The sequence below is a fragment of the Brienomyrus brachyistius genome, chromosome 6, assembly GCF_023856365.1.
Source record: "Brienomyrus brachyistius isolate T26 chromosome 6, BBRACH_0.4, whole genome shotgun sequence".
Lineage (NCBI taxonomy): Eukaryota > Metazoa > Chordata > Actinopteri > Osteoglossiformes > Mormyridae > Brienomyrus > Brienomyrus brachyistius.
Window position 1 is genome coordinate 16,699,233 of NC_064538.1, and position 19,017 is coordinate 16,718,249.

General features: G+C 44.6%; 1 long non-coding RNA gene across 1 annotated transcript; it reads left to right on the forward strand.

Moving 5' to 3' along the window:
• The first annotated feature begins 608 nt into the window (after positions 1-608).
• LOC125744629 (uncharacterized) lies at positions 609-18,149 on the forward strand. The gene is made up of 3 exons (XR_007398462.1): positions 609-712; positions 1,279-1,394; positions 18,014-18,149. It is a non-coding gene; the product is annotated as an uncharacterized LOC125744629 (long non-coding RNA).
• Positions 18,150-19,017: the final 868 nt, after the last annotated feature.

Below are 19,017 nucleotides of genomic sequence, written 5' to 3' on the forward strand. Positions count from 1 at the left end.
GGCAGGATGTATCATGCTGCTCAGCAGAGACATTCTTCTAGATGTACTTATTATTCCTACTTACTGCTGAAGTCATTTTTGGATGATTAACATGATACTTTAAGCAGAATAAGTATGTGATCTGCATTATGGGATATAACCTGCCGTTTGCTTCTTATTTGATTTTTTTTTTTTTTCATAATGACTTGCACGATTTTTACAGCTGGGTATGTTATCATAGCAATTTGGGATTTATACAATGGTAAAACAGGACAGCTTGTGAGACGTGAACCAGCAACCACGTTATGAGTCGCGGCCTCACTACCTGTGCTGGCAAAATTAGAGAACATGCTAAAAACTGCCAGTAGGGTAAAATCAGTATCTTTGGTTTTCAGATAGATGTTTAGAAAGTGCAAAAATGGTGCAATAAAACATCCCATAATAATCGACGTAGCTTTGTTAATTTCACCACATTACTTTAAAATTGATAAGCTCCATATAAATGTACGGCCAGAGCGTGCTGACTGGTATTCTGTAATCTGAGTATGATTCTAGTTAGTCTGATAGTTCTGATTCTAGATGCTGATTGGCCTGTTGAGAATCACCCCTTTTCTCCCTCTACGTAACACCTGTGACGGATTTACCTGGATTTCCTTACCATGACAAATATGACAGAGCAAACTAATGCGATTTCTCCTGACCATAAAACTGGCCTGCACTGACCATGCGAACGGTGAGTCTTGCTCCAAATGCCCTTAAGGATGATCCGATTTTCAGTGGATTTACTATTGATATGATCCATTTAAATAAAAAAACTGCACCCCAGTAATGTTAACCAGCAATAGGTAGCTAAATTAAACAGTAGCTAGCTAATAAGGCAATTCTGTTTTTCAGCAGTTGCATTTTTTTCTGGCAAAGGAGTTCATTCTAATTATTTATTCATATGAAATAACAAAATTCAGAAATAAAAACAATACGCTAACTTTTTTTTCCAGAAATAAAGGTGCCTAATCGTTACGTTATTTTCAGACAGCCTTTGTCACACTGTACACATGTGAGAGACATTTCCGCTAATATTAAGTGGAACGCCCCATTCGTCAGTTTTTTTTTTTTCTTCATCGATTCTTTTCAACACAGAACATGCACACCGTGGCTCGCAGATCTATAATAATTACCCAGTCTATTAAAACTTGCACTGTCCATGACCGTCTTGATAGGCGTCCGCGGCATTTGCCTGCAGTGCTGTCACGGCGTCTGATCATAGCGTGTCGCCATCACCGGGTCGTTCCTCGTTGACAGGGGTGTCGTCTAACGTGACAGCTAATCTCTCCGAAGACGTTCTGACGGATGACTCGTGGTGACACTGCCAGCGCTCCCCGTCATTCCCGCCAGAAGCCACCGCAGACATTTCTCAGGTGCCGCCAGTTGCACGTTGATCTTGTTTGTGTGACAGTCCCTGAATTTACACACTTCGGCGTTTTAGAGGTTTAGAAAAAAATTGTGGCCGAATTTCTACATTGCTCACAAATCTATATTTTCCATTTGGGTTTTGTTTTCATCCATACATTCATACATTTTTCATAGCCGCTTATGTGGAAGTTATCCTAACATGCCAGGAGGAGCAATTTGGAACGCATTATTGATTCGGAATAGGTAAAATGAATGGCAAAATGCCCCAATAAACGTAATTTAAATTAAAAGAAACAAGAATAACGAGCCTAATTTGAACACACAGTAGAAAGTACAGATATTCATGCTAAGACGTATGTAGTAAAAGTTAAGTTTGCACAAAAATAAATAGTAAAGTACAGATACTCAAATTCTACTTAAGTACAGTAACGAAGTGTTTGTACTTCGCTTCTTCCCACCTCTGCTCATCATTCTATAGTTTCTTGCATGTTGCATGTTTATTCTGGGTACTCTGATTTCCTCCCATGGTCAGAGACTTGTGGTTTGCAATAATTAGTGTTTGGAAATGTCCCATTGGGTCAGACTGTGTGTGTGAGTGTATGCATTAAGATATTGTTGTATGCATTAAGATATTGCTTGTCACCAACAGGGGGCACCCACACGAATGCATGGTTTGAGTGGTGCACTTCCTGATATCACAGGGACCCTCTACTGGATAATCAGTCAATTTTCAGAAGCTGCGAACCCAACCTATCCATCCCAATACAAATGACACATGTAATTCACTGTTTGATGTTAATCACTACTGTGGCCTATCATCATCCATCAATCCATCCATCTATTCATCCATCCACCCATCCAACTTCAGATGGTGGGTCATCATTTCAGTGTGATCCCGCTGAAAGGTTGTCTAGTGCGTCTCCAGTGTGGACAGCATCCTTTATCCACCATTGATCACATACTGTATGGTGTCGGCTGCATTTCATTCATCGAGTGACAGTGAATTGACAGTCCTTCTGGGTAAATATAAGGGGCCATTAGCACTGCTATTACGGGCCTGTTGAACCACATAATACGCCCAGCACCCCGGGTGACAAATGCTGGCCATTTGGCCGTTAATTGCGTGAGGATCTGAACCGCACTGTCTGTTTAATAATGTGCCGGATTTAGTATCCCCGACAGCTGCCCAACCGCCCGACCAATGTTGGGCTCTGACACCGGGATAGAGGTACATGACATCAAGGTGGTGTCCAGGAAGCCTCAACCTTAAGTGCAGCCATGACAACGGGCTAAGCGTTTAAACTGCGGAATGACCTGGGTCAGGTTCAGGCAGAGTCTGATCTCTTTCATCTATCCCACAGCTTAGTGAGTTTGTTTATTACAAGCACAAACCTTGTCTGGTATCTGCATGGGCCTGCTAATTTGCTTTCTCTCATAAGTACTCTTCATATTCAGCAGCGTTGTTTAGCACCATTGAAACCATGCATTTGTGTGGGACCCCCTGTTAGCCACAAAACAGTCATTACCCTAAATATCAAATAAACACATTCCTTTTTTAGCAGATGAGGAAGCAGCATGTTCTGCAACTTTCTGATTCTGCTCGCGCAGATTCTGTTTATTTCGTTTTTGAATCTTCTGAGGGGTGGCGAGGGGGGCAGGGGGGTGACTGTTTAAGTGGGGCACCAGAAAAAAAAAATCCGCCCTTGTCCATATTAAATATAACGTATCTGTAAACAGTGAACTGAAGTAACCAATCAAAATGAAGATCCTTGTATGAATGGCGTGTGATTTAAATCAGGCGAGTAACATCATTCAATTCTGGCACTATTTTTGTACCAAGCCCACTGTATATTGGGTATCTCAGAAATGTAGAATGTGTGAAATATATTGGTATAATTGATACTGTAACCAGAACGCACATTTTCCCACTAGGCAGAATTTGGAATTTTCAACCAATCAGTTTTCTTCAGTTGATTTCTTTCACGCTGGAGATGCGATCGATGCCTTGCTGGGCTGCCTTAAGATGCCGGTCTTGTGTAACAAGCTAAACAGATATAAACCTCAGGCCAGAACGGAGGGATCCTTACTTGCCCTGATGTTGTACGATTTCACCGTTGCCCTCCAGCCCCAGCCTCAGCTGCTAGTGCGGAAATAGACCCATAAAAGATTCAAATTACTCATTCATGCGGGAAATGGAATGAGGCCCCTTTTCATTTATTCGGTTCTGTCTTTACTATGGCTTTTGTGGTTTGTTCCGCTAAAGGCTAACGTACCCGTCAGCCACAACCAGAGCCAGAATGCTTTTCTGAGCGTGGCTTTCGAATTTGTGGCACCTGGTTATCCCAGGTTAACACGGCGGTCTTTGTTATAATTCATTATTTACGGGGAGCCTGCCAGCTCCAGACACCGGCAAGGGCAGCTCATGGCTTTGGAAGCTGAAGCTACGCACTAACAACTTTTGCTGGAGGCCAGGATCTTGTCAAACAAACGTGGGTGTTTTTATTTAAAACACCTTCTGGTGTTTTATTGGCTTTTGAAGGGACTTGGACACCAGTAGAGGGCCAACAGTCACCAGAAGGTTAGAGTCTGGCTCCCCCCTTATCGGCCTGGTACGCCGTCCGGGTCGTCGGTATCAGATAACGGCTTAATTCAGTTGTCAAACTCAATTAGGGAGCAGGACGTGATGCTTTCTGCCGGCGTGGGATGCGGGGGGGGAGGGGCGCTCAAGGTCTTGGTGGAGGAAAGGGCATTAAAGACTCAGCCAGAAAAAAACATGTGCGAATTCAGTGGCATCTTCGGAGGCCTCCTGTATTAAAGGCACTATTGTTTGTACATTCAGGCATCAAAATGGGTTATCTTGTTTAACTTTGAATGACCTTTGTTACCAATTAGCAGGTTTCATTTACTTTGCAATGAGTAGGCCGGGCTTTGCCGAGGACCACACTGCATTTACTAACGGAATTGGTAATGGAAAAATCACTGACTCCTCCATTAAGGGAAATTAGTTTTCAGCTGTCCATGACTTATGTTCTATTTATGAATCCTAATTAAGTCTTGTAGATGGAATAATCTTGCGCTGTACTGTGTATATCATTCACCACTCACTGATTACATATTTATTAATGGTCTAATTAAGGCTCTCCATCATTCTAACAGCTTGTTTTTGCATTTATGATCCATATCGCACTCGACACGGGGGATAGTGGTGCAGATGCCCTCGCATTGCTGACACGTTCCCTAAATTTGTCCCAGGTCAGTTATTAAAACCGTGCCATTGTATACATTTGCTTTCTTTACGTGATTCAATGAAAGGACAGTTTTCGTCTTATTGTAAGTCCATGCTGAGCTTTGGACGGGAAGTTAATGACTGTAAAACGAGACGAGTGCTAATGGACTGAAGGAAACTGACCTACGGTACACAGGGGCGGCGATACCGGTGCTGGGATGGATGGGGGCCACAGTGTGGTGAGAGAGGACGTGTCACGGAAACATATTGGGTCCGAGTGACCTCTCATAGCTACCAATTGCCATTACATGCCCCTGCTCAAAGTGTAGATCAATACGCCGGAGATTACCTGTCTGAAGGGTCCCCCACGCGCCGCGAATCTCAATCACGCTTCAGGTGCAGCGGAACCCGCACAATTCACCGGCTTCTAGAACCCAATCTTTCTTTCTTTTTCTATTTTTCGTTTTCCGTTTTTTGCTAGAAAACACAGTCAGGAAAGACTCAGGACATTTTCAGATATCGAACAGGATATCTCAAAACGGACGGCGACATAGCACAAATCAAATGCCGACCTCTGTCCACGCTCTGTCCTTGCCATTACAGTGATTTATTTTTTTTAGATGTTATTTGAACGTTTTAGTCCCTGGCAACATATTATAAAAACTGGAAATGGTCGCATCTTTACTTGTCATTATAGGGTCCGTGTGCAGTTGGGTATTTTCAAAGTAAAGGGACCAGTAGATTTCTGGAATGATCCAGAATGATGCTGGACATTACTGTATGTTACTATTTCCCACTAGAGTATATTACCCACATATATGTCAATTTTAAATGTTGTTGCTTTTCTTAATTGGTTTAAATAAGGCAGGTGATAATGGTTAAAATCCTGCTCATTGTGTTTGAAGTTAATGTATTTAGTGTATTTTACACTGTTGGGAAACATCAACTCTTGCAATACTGACATAAAATTTATGCGTATTTATTACCACACAAATATCAATTCCGTGTTTTCTGCAGACTGATTTTCAAGAAGCCCTTTGCCATTCTAGGATCAATCTATTTTCTAGGGGAAATGGAGGACAAATGATTATAGGTTTTTTACTATGTTTTGTACATAAATAAATGATAAGCTGAGGGAAATCTCACATCAGAGCTAAATGCTACACCGATTTATAATTGCTTGTGATCGAAAATGCTAATTTATTTTCCTCCTGTGGTTTAAAGCATGAACGCTTAATTACTTAACCCCTTTTTCACCCGAAGGGCTGAAGAGCTATAATTTACGTTGCTGCAAATGTTGGCTTGAACTTTTGACTTCCTTGACTCAAAAAGTATATTAATGAAATAATGTAATGATACATTGAAGTATTCATAGGCACCGTTTAGAGTTCTTTAAACGCATGCCATGTCTTTTTATACAAACATGCTGCTGAATTTAGTTGTGCTCCCTACGCTGTACCTAATGGCACGTGCTTCATGAAAATGTGCATATGATATCCTCACTCTTTCTGCAAATGGGCTTGTAAGCCGCATACTTTCTGACAGATATGAATATGCTCTACCGTTCTCTCTGCAGCCATACGGTTTTATGGCAAATCTGGGCCGCGCAGTTCTACCTCACTGCCTAGCTGATCGTTCCTTGTTGCTTCATACCTGCAATATATTGGCCTGTATGTTTACAGAGCTCTCTTTTGTATTTTGCCCACTTAGCGGTGATTTAATGTGGATAAATACCAGACAGTGTCATGGCCCCGGACGCAAAATGCAGTGCCGTGGTGATGTTGCTTTTGGGAAATGAGCTGCGGTATTGCTAAGAGGTGCTGGAGGATTTTTTTTTTTTCCGTATGAAGTAGCAGAGCTAGAGCCTTGAGCCGGGGATTCTTTAACATCCCAGATTCCCCTTTATCTCAGCGGATTATTCCAGAATTTCCCAGGAAAATATAAAACAGCGGCTTTAAAGGAAAAAGTTAATTGCAGTACGGGAGTGCGGGTACTACAGTGCATCACCGGGATTAGCTGCCAATCCCCGTCACCGTTAATATAACATAGGAATGGCTGTCATGCCCATTGTAATCGTGGGTGAAGATTAGGGCTGACATTGGCAGCTCCGACCTTTCTTCCCCAGCACTGTATGGAGACATCGATATCATGAAAAATGGCGGGAATTTGCTCGAACTGTAACTTGGATTTTAAGGGCAGCTGTAGCTGATCTCTGGGTTAGGTTACCGCGATTTTCCTTCTCCCCAGATCACTGTTCCTGTGATGCTGCCCCACCTACCCCAGATAAATCATTAATGTCATTTTCCCCAAGCACTCAGTGGATATCCATCAATGCCAATTAATAATGCGGTGCTCTGTGTTAGCCTAACAGACCTTGCTATGCTTCTGTTGGGTCCCGGTCCCAGGATGCTGGGGTTGGCCCCAATTCCCCCACAGAACTTCGCCATGGAAAACATCAGATCGATCTTGGCTAACGATCTGGAGTTTGTATCGGACATTTGTTTTGGAATTGAATTTTATCTACGTATGGGTTTCATAAAGGGGGATTAAAAAAAACAACCTGTAGGAGCAGCATTTTGGTGCGGTTAATGTTCCGACATGGTCCTGATGGATCCGGGGCCCTTATCCTGCTACATCGCTGCTTTATCTCAAACCCACTCTGTGCTCGAGTTTCGCCAGCGAGCCTCAGAACACCGAGAGTGACACTGGAAGAGGGGAGGGGAGCGAGGGAGACTGCAGAAACCGTCCACATGGAGATGCTGCATTAGCATTGATTAGATTTGACTAAGGATGCATATTACCGCGGGCATGTTTGTGTGGCCCCGGGACCTTAGCGGTGTGCACCCAGGGGAAGGCATTAATTAGATTGTCAAGGACACACTAAGTTATAGGTTTGGATTTATACCAAAATAAATGATGGTGTTGCTGTACAATTGCGGTGAATCAGTAAAATCTGTATGATTAGGGCTGCATGGCTGCTGATCCGTGTCTGTGTGACCCAGCTGTGATAGGAGGACATGCTGATCCACAGAGCGCCAATCAAACGAAGACCTTCCATTTTGATTGGTCGTTTATCCGCTCTGCCTGCCTTCGCTTTTTTTCTATGACTAAAGGACTTTGTTGTTGTTGTTGTTGTTGTTGTTTCTGCCTCAGGAAATACCCCAGATAGATTCAATCCAATAGAAATGGTCACTTGGGCATTCAGTCTGTGAGATTAAGGAAATATATACAGCCAAATCTCACTCACTTGATTATATTTAATAAAGTGCCACTTTTAGCCTTTGACATGGGAGAATAATAAAGATAATATACATGATATACACATCAGAATATGCATTATCGTGGCCTGTGCTATGAACTGTTAAACCTGTTTGACAGGAAATGACTGTCAAGTAAATCACTATTCAGCATTAATACAGTGTTGACTTATTGTGTAGATGCACTAAAAAACATTAAATGAATGAAGGAGCACTAGGGTTATCTCTACAGACCTAGAAACGCTGAATTCGTCCTGAATGCTGACAAGAAGTGGTTGTATAGGGATGACAGAAGTCATGCAAAATTAATTTGAAACACATCCGTGCTACAAATGGTATTTAATTGGATCGAACATAAAATTATGGATGTCAAGCCAATGAGGAAATATAAAATTCAGCTGTCAGTAAGTTGGTTTTGGGGAATGAGTAATGGGCCTTTCAGTCTTGCGCAATTGAAACGTCAAATAATTGATGCATGTTTTACATATTGTGAAGAAAGGCCCCTGAATAGAAAATATGCGTGCGCACGCATTAATCATATTTTTTAGGCACAACTTAAGGGAAAAGTCAAAGGATGCATTATTTAAATCGCTGACATGCTCATTAAAGTTTCAAAAAACTACCACAGTTGTATTTCATAGGAACGACGCGCTTTGGGTCCCGCGGCGTCTCCGGCAGCATGGGTCCACGCTTCCTTTTGGCTCTTATTGGGTCCGTTTCAGTATATAAATGGACCTGCCATGCTGACCTCCACAGCTGAAGCTTGCATTCAGATGGGCATGTCATGTAAGGGCCCCCATTCACATGGGGGTGATGTGTCAGAGTCCGGTGCGTAATATGACCCGGTTGGCAGGTGGAGGTGGTGTCCATCACTCCCTTGCACGCTTTTTATGCAGAGCTGTTTCAAAGTACCCAAATACAAAGCCCAGATGAGACAGAGCTGTTTGTCTCACAAATACCAGGCCTTGCTACTGTTCACCCACAATGGGTTGGAAATAATTGGACTTGTCGCCATGTGTGGGGGGGTGAGGAGTAATCACCTTTTAAGGTCAATGGGGAGATCGATGGCGTTTGGTCAATTCCCATTCCCGAAAAAGAAAAACACACAAAAACGGAAAGAGGAGCCGGCATGCTGGACGAGTAGGGGTCTATGGCCCCGCCAGGCAGATAGGGATTGTGGCCCTGCTGCATGGGCAGGGGTTTGTGCCCTCTGGGCAGGCAGAGCTTTCGCCCTTCAGCACCCTGTCAGTTTGTTCTGGAAGCCGAATGTGCACGTTGTCTAGGAAAACCCAACACTATTTCCAAAGGCAACCTTGGAAATGAGGCCCCAGACAGCACCCCCGTGCGTATCTGGCCTGCAGCCAGGTCTTTTTTAGCTGTTTGTTTCTCATAAAACACTGATTTCCTCATGTTGTACAAAGTATAGTATCCTTTATCCTTGAATTATTTCTATTACATTTTGGTAATGGACTCTTAAACATCCTCACAACAGAGAGATGATAACATGATATATTTCCACCATTTTATGATGGATGGTATATAATTTGGGAAGATGTTCTGGTGATCTTGCTTCAGGATGTTCTAGGTCTGTGAGTAGAGGGGGTGGATTGCTTCTCCAACACTGCCAAGATTTTGCCTCATATTCCTAGGTGACTGCAATTTCTCTGTGAGCTCTCAGGTCAAAGGTTTGAAAACAGTATGTCAGTTGTTGTAATCATCATGTTGTCTACCCATCTACCTTCTAACCATTTAACCTGGTCAGGGTTGTGTGCGTGTGTGTGTGTGTGTGTGTGTGTGTGGGGTGGGGGTGGGGGGGGCTGGGACTTCTCTTGAGCAACATAGGGCCCAAGCAAGGGGACACCCTGGATGGGATGCCAGTCCACATATACATAATCAACCAGTATGAGAATTTAAGAGACACTGCTTATATTTGCTTATGTAGCCCGTCCCCGGAGTAATTGGGTTTAAGGGCCTTGCCCAGGTGCAATGATGAAATCACTCTACTGGCTGTGGAACTTAAACCAGCAACCTTCTGATCACAGCTTCAGCGTCCTCACCTGCTGAGCCACCCAATCTATCAGCCTAACTGCGTGGTTTTAAACCACAGGAGGAGAGAATCCTGTCTCCACATAGACAGCAGGGGTGGAATTCAAAGCCCAACCCTGGAAGTACGCAGAAGCAGCATTTCCCATAGTGCCCACATATTGCCCCAATTCCAAATGAGGCATGGATTAAAAAGGCACCCCCGGCCTGGCAAATGGCCGCAGAGTCCACCCGCCACCGTGCCTGCGGCTGCAGGCAAAACCACGAGGAGAAATTTCCGGCACCTGCCGCTTTTCATGGCCCATTCATCACGAGCCCCTGTTACTTCTACTCAAGCTGTTTTCCTCTCCCTGGGTGCATGTGTGTGTGTCTGTGTGAGTGTGTGTGTATGTGGGGGGTATTTATGGATATATAAACCCATTTAAAACCTATCAAGCTTCTGTAAAAATGTGCAAAGAAGAACCTTCGTAATAAACTGTTATGATCATCAAAGAGGAAAAAGACTGGCCTGGGTAGGTGAATGCTGTGTGTACTGCCTCAGTGTAAGGCTAGTAATGGGGGTCGATGACGATTTGAATCCCTCTGGGCTGCCATTAACCACTCCCAATCACCCAATCTGAACCAAGAATATAACCTTTCGAAGAATGGTTAACCCGGTCGTTGGTGAGCCCACCATGAATTGAAGCCTTTTGTTACTATAAGGCTCATATCATGTGATGCAGGATCCCCGTGAGTGCCTGCAGCCAATCAGAAGAGTTTTCTCACGCACACATCTCGTAAATGCAGTGGCACTGTACTCACATCCCGCCCAATCATGTCCTGCTCGGAGTTATTAAGCGGATAATCAAATCATCTATATGTTCTGAGAGGTTGTACACAGGTGTGTGCACCTGCCTGAAAGTGGGTGGTATCCTCTGGTGGTGAGGGTTGGGTAGGGAGTGACATCTTAATGTCCGAATAATTGCATACAACAATGATTAATACAAGTGCTTGATGCAAGCAGAGTACAATTATTATTTTACTTTATCTTCACCTTGTGTTTTTTTCAACCCATTTAAATGACAATCCCATATGAGTCACTACTGGCAAATCAAATATGTGAACCGCAAATGCACGTTATACCATTTACTTTAAGTATTTGCTTTAACGTTCTGCAAACTGAAGTCATTCTTGAACAATGAAGTTGTGGTAAGAGGAAAAAATAGGACTGGTTTCACCATGGTTTCGGATACTGACTGCGGATACTATATCCAGTGTCCTGTTTTTGTGAGCTGATCCAGCAGAGCATGTCCAGGCACATCCGTGCTAATTCCCACAACAGCAGCCGGGTTGGAACACTAGGGGCGCCTGCTCTGTGAGTCTCCAGTATTATCAATAAGCAATAACAGATACATTCCCCTGTAGGACACAGACAGGGGTTTCTGGTGGGTGACTGGGGGTGGGGGGTACTGTTGTTTAAACCCCTCCCATCTGCCTCCTGGACAGGGGAGGGCAGGTGTGAAATAAATTGTGGCCTAAAGCCGAGCCTATATCGCATCTGGTGCGGTGAACTTCAGAGAGACGTTTGACCTGGGGAGAGTCAGTCGACTATGCTGGATCCGTGGTGGGAACGCCACCATGGCTGCGGGGCTTGACACGAGTACTTCCCGGACTGAGAAGACATCGCTTTCTGGGCCCTCTAGGCTGCGACCGGCTATTGGCCCACTCACCCACGCGCTGGGGGGGGGCAGGGCTATTCTGCGATTCAGGGCCATCTTTAATGGGGGGGGAGCACTTAATGATCCTTTGGATTGGGGGGGGGGGGGGGGGTTCACAACCACCTGGGCTTCCCTTGGAGTTTGGAATACAATAGCAGGATATGAATAAATTATGGGCAGGGCACAGCACTTACGCTCCAGAGCTTCTGTGTGGCCAAAAAAAACCTTTTTTTTTGCAAATATTCCCCCAAGGTGTGAAAAATGGAGAACTATTCATCTCACCGCACTTAAACTGGTCTGGCTACAGTTGGGTCCTGGAGCTGAGCTACCATCATTTATCATACCCCCCATTTCTCTGCCCCCTCCCCCGCCTTTATTAGCCACTCTAAACACAGAGGACCACGCAGATACTGATTACATGCTCTAACGAGATGCGAGAGCCATCCTAAATGATATTTAACTTCCCTGCATTACAGATAATGCCAGAGCTTCTGGGAAAATTGTCCCCAGGAAAATATGCGATGGAGTAAAACTGTCAACGGGAATGAAACGGCAGTTGGAAGAGGAACCAAAGGGAGTGAGCACAAGTCATGAAGTAGCTAACGCATGTCTTCAGAAGATGTTTTTATTTGAAGGTGGGTTAAAGCATTTCACAAATAAGAAAGGATGTGGAAAAGTAAAGTGCTTGTTTCCAGTAATACCTTCAGACCAAGCAAGGCCACTGTGAATATGGCAGCATTTTAAAAGATAAATTATAGCAGATTGATTACAGGCTTCCTTCCCTAGCAGGTATTTTGAATAAAATGAATATGGCCTGTACGTCTGAAAGAGCAGCTGATGACTGGCCCATTTCAGCGGGAAGCCATCAACCCCCCCCCCCCCCCCTTTCCCCCCCGATGTTTTCTGGTGTTAATGGAGCCATTTGCTAAGCTTAACGCACACTGGAGTTTTACCGTCTGACTCATTGATGAAACGTGCCAGTGCTTACTTTGTTTGTGTGTCACTGCCCCCCTCCCATGTGGAAATCAACATGGTGCATCAATAGGGATGACAGATAAAGGGAAGAGTGATGCACGAAAAAGCACCGACTGCAATTCTGAGGATGGCGGGAGCTGAATGATTGCATCGGCTGAACTCACCCACAAGACATTTCACTCGTGGGCGGGGGCCAGGGCGATGTTACCTCCCCCCAACCCCCCCCTTATTCCCATCCTATTCCCCACTGGCTTAAGCCATCCCTCTACCCACCTTTCACCCTGTCCTGACTGGTGACTGGTACAGAACCTCAGAAGTGTGTACGGATGTCTTCTGTCTCTAGAATGTGAACGCCTGTCATTTTAGGAGTCGACGAAAGGCACAGAGGTGGAGGCACTGGGAGCATCTCAAGGGCATTGAGGACAAGGAGGTCCAACAAGTGGTTGCTGACTCAGGTCCAGGCAAAGTCTGCTGTCCTACCCTGGAGGAGATACTTACCCAAATCTACTGTAGTGAATGAAGGCGTGTTCCTGCTCCGTTTCTTCCCTGAGCAGGGCACTGGTATCTCAGACAGCTGTAAAGGCTCCTTATAGACTGGGTCCCGCTTTCCCCAAAGGCTCTTTCATCCCTCGGAACATTCTAGGGGAAGCTGATTGCTCAGACCTTTGAACAGCTGAGGAATCAGAAACCTGAAGGATGTTCTGGCACTGGCATGGACCCTCCGACAAGCCAGTGCTGTACCGTGGAGACAGTGGCGTGGGTTTCATAGCAACAATTATGCCGGGAAACCGTAATAGCCGATAGCTCACTATGAAGCCGGGAAGGTCTCCTTAAAATACAAGGCTGAAGTTTTAATTTTGGGCTATAAACAGTGGGGGTAAGGTGTTTATTTTTACGGGTCATTGAAAACCGTCAACAAAATTGAATGCATTTCTGGCTTCATTAGCTCAGTTGACTTGATTATTTCACACTTGGCACCACTGTACCTGTTCAGGTGAAAACTTGTATAATTTATAGATACGGTGTCACCTTGAAAAACATAGGGGTCCTCAATTATGAAACTCACAGTTATTTTGGTCAATACTGATATCATGATTACTTAACATGAAATCACTCATTGACTTTGCAAATGTCGTACATTTATCGAACTTTTAAAAAAACTGCAGATTTCCTTGAAATCTAAATATAATTCAACTGGGAAACAAATAATAGGGGCTGGAATTATAACACAAGATAAAATGGGATTGTTGCAAAATGCGGTACAATAATACTGTAGTTTTATGTCAAGTATTTTGTTTTGATAATCATGGGAAATTGTAATTGAAATTAAAATTCGATTAATTGTTCAGCCCTAGATCAACATATCTCAGCGTAACATAATGAGGTGCCGTTAATACCTTGTACTCACTGTAACCAAGCGAACATCTCAACATGGTACTTTAGCAAGAATCCTTCAGAGTCTGTCTTTGCCTTCATTTGCAGTTGGTAACCTTGGTCTGTTAGAATATCCCATGGACCTTCCGCGTGACGCAGCACCCACGGCAATACAAATGCCCTCGTGTCTGCCTACAGCAGCCTTAAGAGCTGTCCTGTCAGCAGGTAATTTCCAAAAAGGTAGGGGGTGAAAAGCAAGTAAATAAAAGATGTCCGTGCGGTAGCATTTTGGAGGCATCTGCGACGGCCCTCAGCTATCGTCAGCCCAAGCTGAAACGTATGCGGAGTTACGCATGATAAGATGGGCAGACCAGCTTGGGCGTGTGAGATCAAGGCTCTTACGCGCTCGTCAGCCAGCGCTGCTTATCACAGATGGTTCCAGGGCCCAGCACCAGCTCGTTAACGGCAGCCGACATGACGCGAAGAGAGTTCAGACCGCAGGCTTGCTCGGGGCGGTTGAAATGTCAGTCCAGGCTCTGACAGTCAGACAAGCCTTCCTTAAACACACCAGCAAACTTCCCCGTTTGGCTGGAGACTCCAACAAAATCGTAGCCCTTGGGTCAGTGCTTCTGCTTCCGTAGATTTCCATTGGCTCCTCGCCCAAGACGGTTTGAGTGACGGGCTTTGATTGACCCTGCCCTGGTACACTAGTCATGTCCATAGTTCCCATCTTATATTAGCAGGACCTCATTTCAAGGAGCCCCCCTTCTAGTGATGAAGGTTTTAAAGTGCTCTTACTGCCGACATTTGCCCATCCTCTAACCCGGCCGTGTGATTGAAGGTTTGCGATTTGCAGTGGAGTAAGTCTCAGAATAAACCTGGAGGTGCTTTTCTACAGTTAGCCTGGGAACGGCTTGAAAAGTTGTTCTTTGGGGTAAAGTGAACATTTCCTGGGTTGAGAAATAATAATTTACTGTGGCGCTCAGAAGGACTGGGAACCCTGACCATGTCACTGTTGAGTCCTTGAGCAAAGTCTATGACCGCAACTGTTCTAGGGACACTGGACTGATCCTGTACTCTGATGCAATTTTTTTCCTCACTTACATTAATTGATTTACAGTATTTTATATTTACTTTACTTTGCAGACACTTTTGTCAAATGCTATGTACAAGTGAAGCAAACAGCATATAACAAACATACAGCTGTCGAGGAGATAACCAGGCATAAGTGCAGCTATGCTGAGCTTCCAGTGAAGGCCCAGGTATGAGTGTAAAGTACTGGAGCAGGAGCTACACAACATCTTCCAAACAAAGCAAGAACCTAATAAGACAACCGTTCAAATCAGCAAAGTCCAATGGCAAGACCATTCAGTGTCGATGATGTGGTGTTGGCTGCTTGTATGTGGGTTTAGACAAAAATGTCTCCTGAATATGCCAATTATGCTATGTCATAGATTGTTTTACATTGTATTGTATTGCATTGTATTACAATCAAAATGATTTTTATTTAAGTCAGTCATAAGTTTAAAGGGAGATATGACTTACACTTTTATTTATATATTAAAATATAGAAGTACACACATTTACAAATGTATTCATATTCATATTGCTGTGCTGTGAAGGCAAGAGGCCGTGATTCTCAGCGTTTCTGCTTCATCAAGCAAGAGGTCGAACCTAAATTACTCCATGAAACCCCCAGCTGTAAGTGAGCGGCTTTGGAAAACCCATCGGCGCTGCGATGAGAGAGCTCCTATGAATGGGGTTTCTGTCACTTCCTGCTGTGAAATTGATAGCTTGCGATCCAGTCAATTCATAAGACCTGAATGGTCTCATAACACTGCACTCATAAACAGGAGATTGCAGATTCTTAACTCCTCTGATGTGGTTTTAGAAGAAAAAAAACCCTGAAAAAGTTCAAGCAAAATTTAGTAATTAAGCTGAATTAAATCATTTCAGTAAATTTCCCTTCACTGTAAAAAAGAGGCCACTGCCAGTTGTAATCAAGCTTAGGGGTCTGTCACCCTTAAACACTAACATTCCCCTATGTCAGAAGAGCATAGATCTTTATCATGACTGTCAAAGATCACTATCCTCATTCAGCTAAAACTCAGATATGAGACATGTGCATCCATCGCACGTGGATTCTGTCCTCCAAGACCATCGATTGCAAATGACCCCATATGGTACTAAAGACAGACACTGTCGGTGTTACAGGTTACACTGCCTCCTTTTCTGGACTCAAACTGTGGGTCTTAGGTCAGGTCAAGCCTTATTTTCAGAATGAGCTGCTTATATAACAACAGACAAATAAGTCTGCTCAATCCCAGAGACCTGAGGACCGAACCCCAGAACTTTATGATCCGCCTTCTTTTTTATTCTTTTAATAACCTTTGGCACTTCCCATAATGTGGTACACTACCTTGGAAAGGTTTAATGATGCACACGTCTGCATGGGTGCCATGACGATGGTGATGCTGTTGACGATGAAGGTGATGATCAAGGTGATGATGACGATGATGATGATGATGATGATGAAAGTGATGACTGACAGTAATGATGACAACTATGATGATGATGAAGATGATGATTAATGTGATGGTTATGATGACGTTATTGACATTGGTGATGATGATGATGATGATGAAGGTAATAATTATAACAATAATATAATGATGGTGATGATGATGTAGGTGGTAATTAAGATAATAATAATGACAACGAAGATGGTGATGATGGTGACGATGATGAAGGTGAGGATTATGGCAATGATGATGAGGTGTGTGGTACTGACGCAGGAGGTCTCGCTTGCACATCTGGCCTGTTCCTTCCCCGGCGCTCCTTTAGGTGCCACACAGCAGCGCCGGTGCTTTCACAGAAAGGCAGAGCGGCTGACGGAAACTCTCTCTCTGCCCACAAAGGAGAAGGAGCCTCCTTTTCTATGGCAACGCGCCTCTGCTGAATGGCTAATTTGACAGCCACTTGGCGACGAGAGTCTGTGATGTTCAGACTCATCTCCAAAGCCGCACACGCTCAGAAAGACTCAGTCTGGGGGCTGCATACCCGCTCTGACAGCCCGACTCCCGCTCAAGGCCCAAACTCCAGTGCTTTTGTCGTCCGCATGCAGAAAATCCCGCATCTGGGATAGGATTATATTCTGTATCATAACAATTTATTGCAGGGAAGACTTAAGACCTTCATCCGTAATCACGGATATTGCCAAAAGCTCTCATTTCTGTCTGCCCTATTCATCTTAAGTGACAGGCTGATTTGTAACCGGCATATTTTTCAGGAATCGTTTTAGTGACGGTCGTTCATTTTCCAGGGATAAAGAGCTGGAAAACCGGGGATCCTGGTGTCACATTCACAGACGGTCGCTTCACTCGGCGTGTTTGTTTTTAAAGCGGCTTCGGCGTCTTGATTTTTATCCCTGTGTTTGTGCCAGAGAAACCCGTGGCGAGATCCAATAAAACATGTCAGACACGTTGTCTTCACAAAAGGGTGAACTAAAATTAGAAATGAAATTGAAAAGGCTGCATATGTACATGACTGGTTTTGTGTCGCCTTGCCGTGACATTTATCTGATTCATTTTACTTGTCATCGATACTCATTCTAGTGGTAATCTGATACATACTTCAGCTAAGTGCTTTCTTTAAAAAAAAAAATTATAATACAGGCAGAAATTGCTGTGTAAAGTAGGAGACGGTTTAATGTTTTATTGTCTGGTGTGCTACGCTCTTCATTCCGGGAATTTTAGTTTCTGCCTTTGTGTTTTTTTTTTCCACGGCCATTATTTGGTAATTGGCATGTAACAAGCTGATCAGCACTTGCATATGATGAAACTGCAGATTTTTTTTAGCGCAGATTTTTCTCAGTATAAGTTGAGGTGCCCAAGTGGTGCCTTCGCAAACTTCACTGCCCGGTTTAAGATGGTGCAGGTCAGGGTTGAGTACCCCCCGTGTTGCCTAATCGACTGTGCCTTGGCCTTGCCGCCATGCTGAGACGTCCGCAGGCTCACATACTCCATGCATCTCTCCTTCTGTCACCCCAGCAGAGTTGCCTCTGAGCCTCATGGAGGTAGCCATCACCGCTGGGTGGTGTCATCACGCGAGGAGCGGGGTGTATGTCACGTCGCACGGAAACCCTGGGCGACAAACACCTTGGGGACAATTCGGAAAGGAAACAGAGGCCGACCCACCTCGCAGTGCATCATGGGTATTAAGGGCGATGGTTGGTACACTGTGATGGGATTATGCTGTGTTCATGTCAGTGAAATTAGGAATAAAACAATGGTTACTTTCTGTAGGGCTCTACTTTCATAATGGGATCCTGACCCTTTGCTTGGGAAAGCTGCGAGCTTACCACATCACCACCCATGTCTCCCGCGTCACTCATTACCGCATGGAGGTGGGGGGAGAGAGCCACAGCGGCCGTGCCGGCAGCCTGACACCACTATGGCACGTCACCCGCTAAAATCCACGTGGCCCTGCAGTACATCACTGGCTCATCAATCTGTGTGTCAGATTAATCTGCGCGTTCCTCCTCACGTCTGTCAGTTGCTTGTGCCGGATGACAGAACAGGGTAATGTCGCAGGCGAGGAGCGTGCAGTGGCATTCGTCACTCTCCCCATGTGACACGTACCGCTCTGCGTGCGCCGTTCAGGAATCTGCCACTCTAGCTAAGCACCACAGTTAATACAGCCCAATCAAAGTAAAAAGATAAACCCCATTAAAATCCACTGAGCGGCTTGCACTGCAAAGGAGGCCCGCGCTTGTGTGAGCCGTGTGACGCTGCGGCAAATTAAAACCAGCCTGATTACCATAACAATCTAAAAAGTGCAACACGATGGATACTCGAAAATAATTAGCACAGGTGTTGACAGGCCAGCTTCCCTGTGAAAAGGCAGTTTATAAAAGCAGGAGCTGAAGTGCTCTTAAGTCTGTCTCAGCTTCTCAGAGCTCCCTCCGACGATGCTCATTTCATGAGACGCCAGCTCTTTGATTGCTCGGCAGTTGACGGATGTCTCCACGCAGGGAAGTTCCGCTGAAAAACAAGCA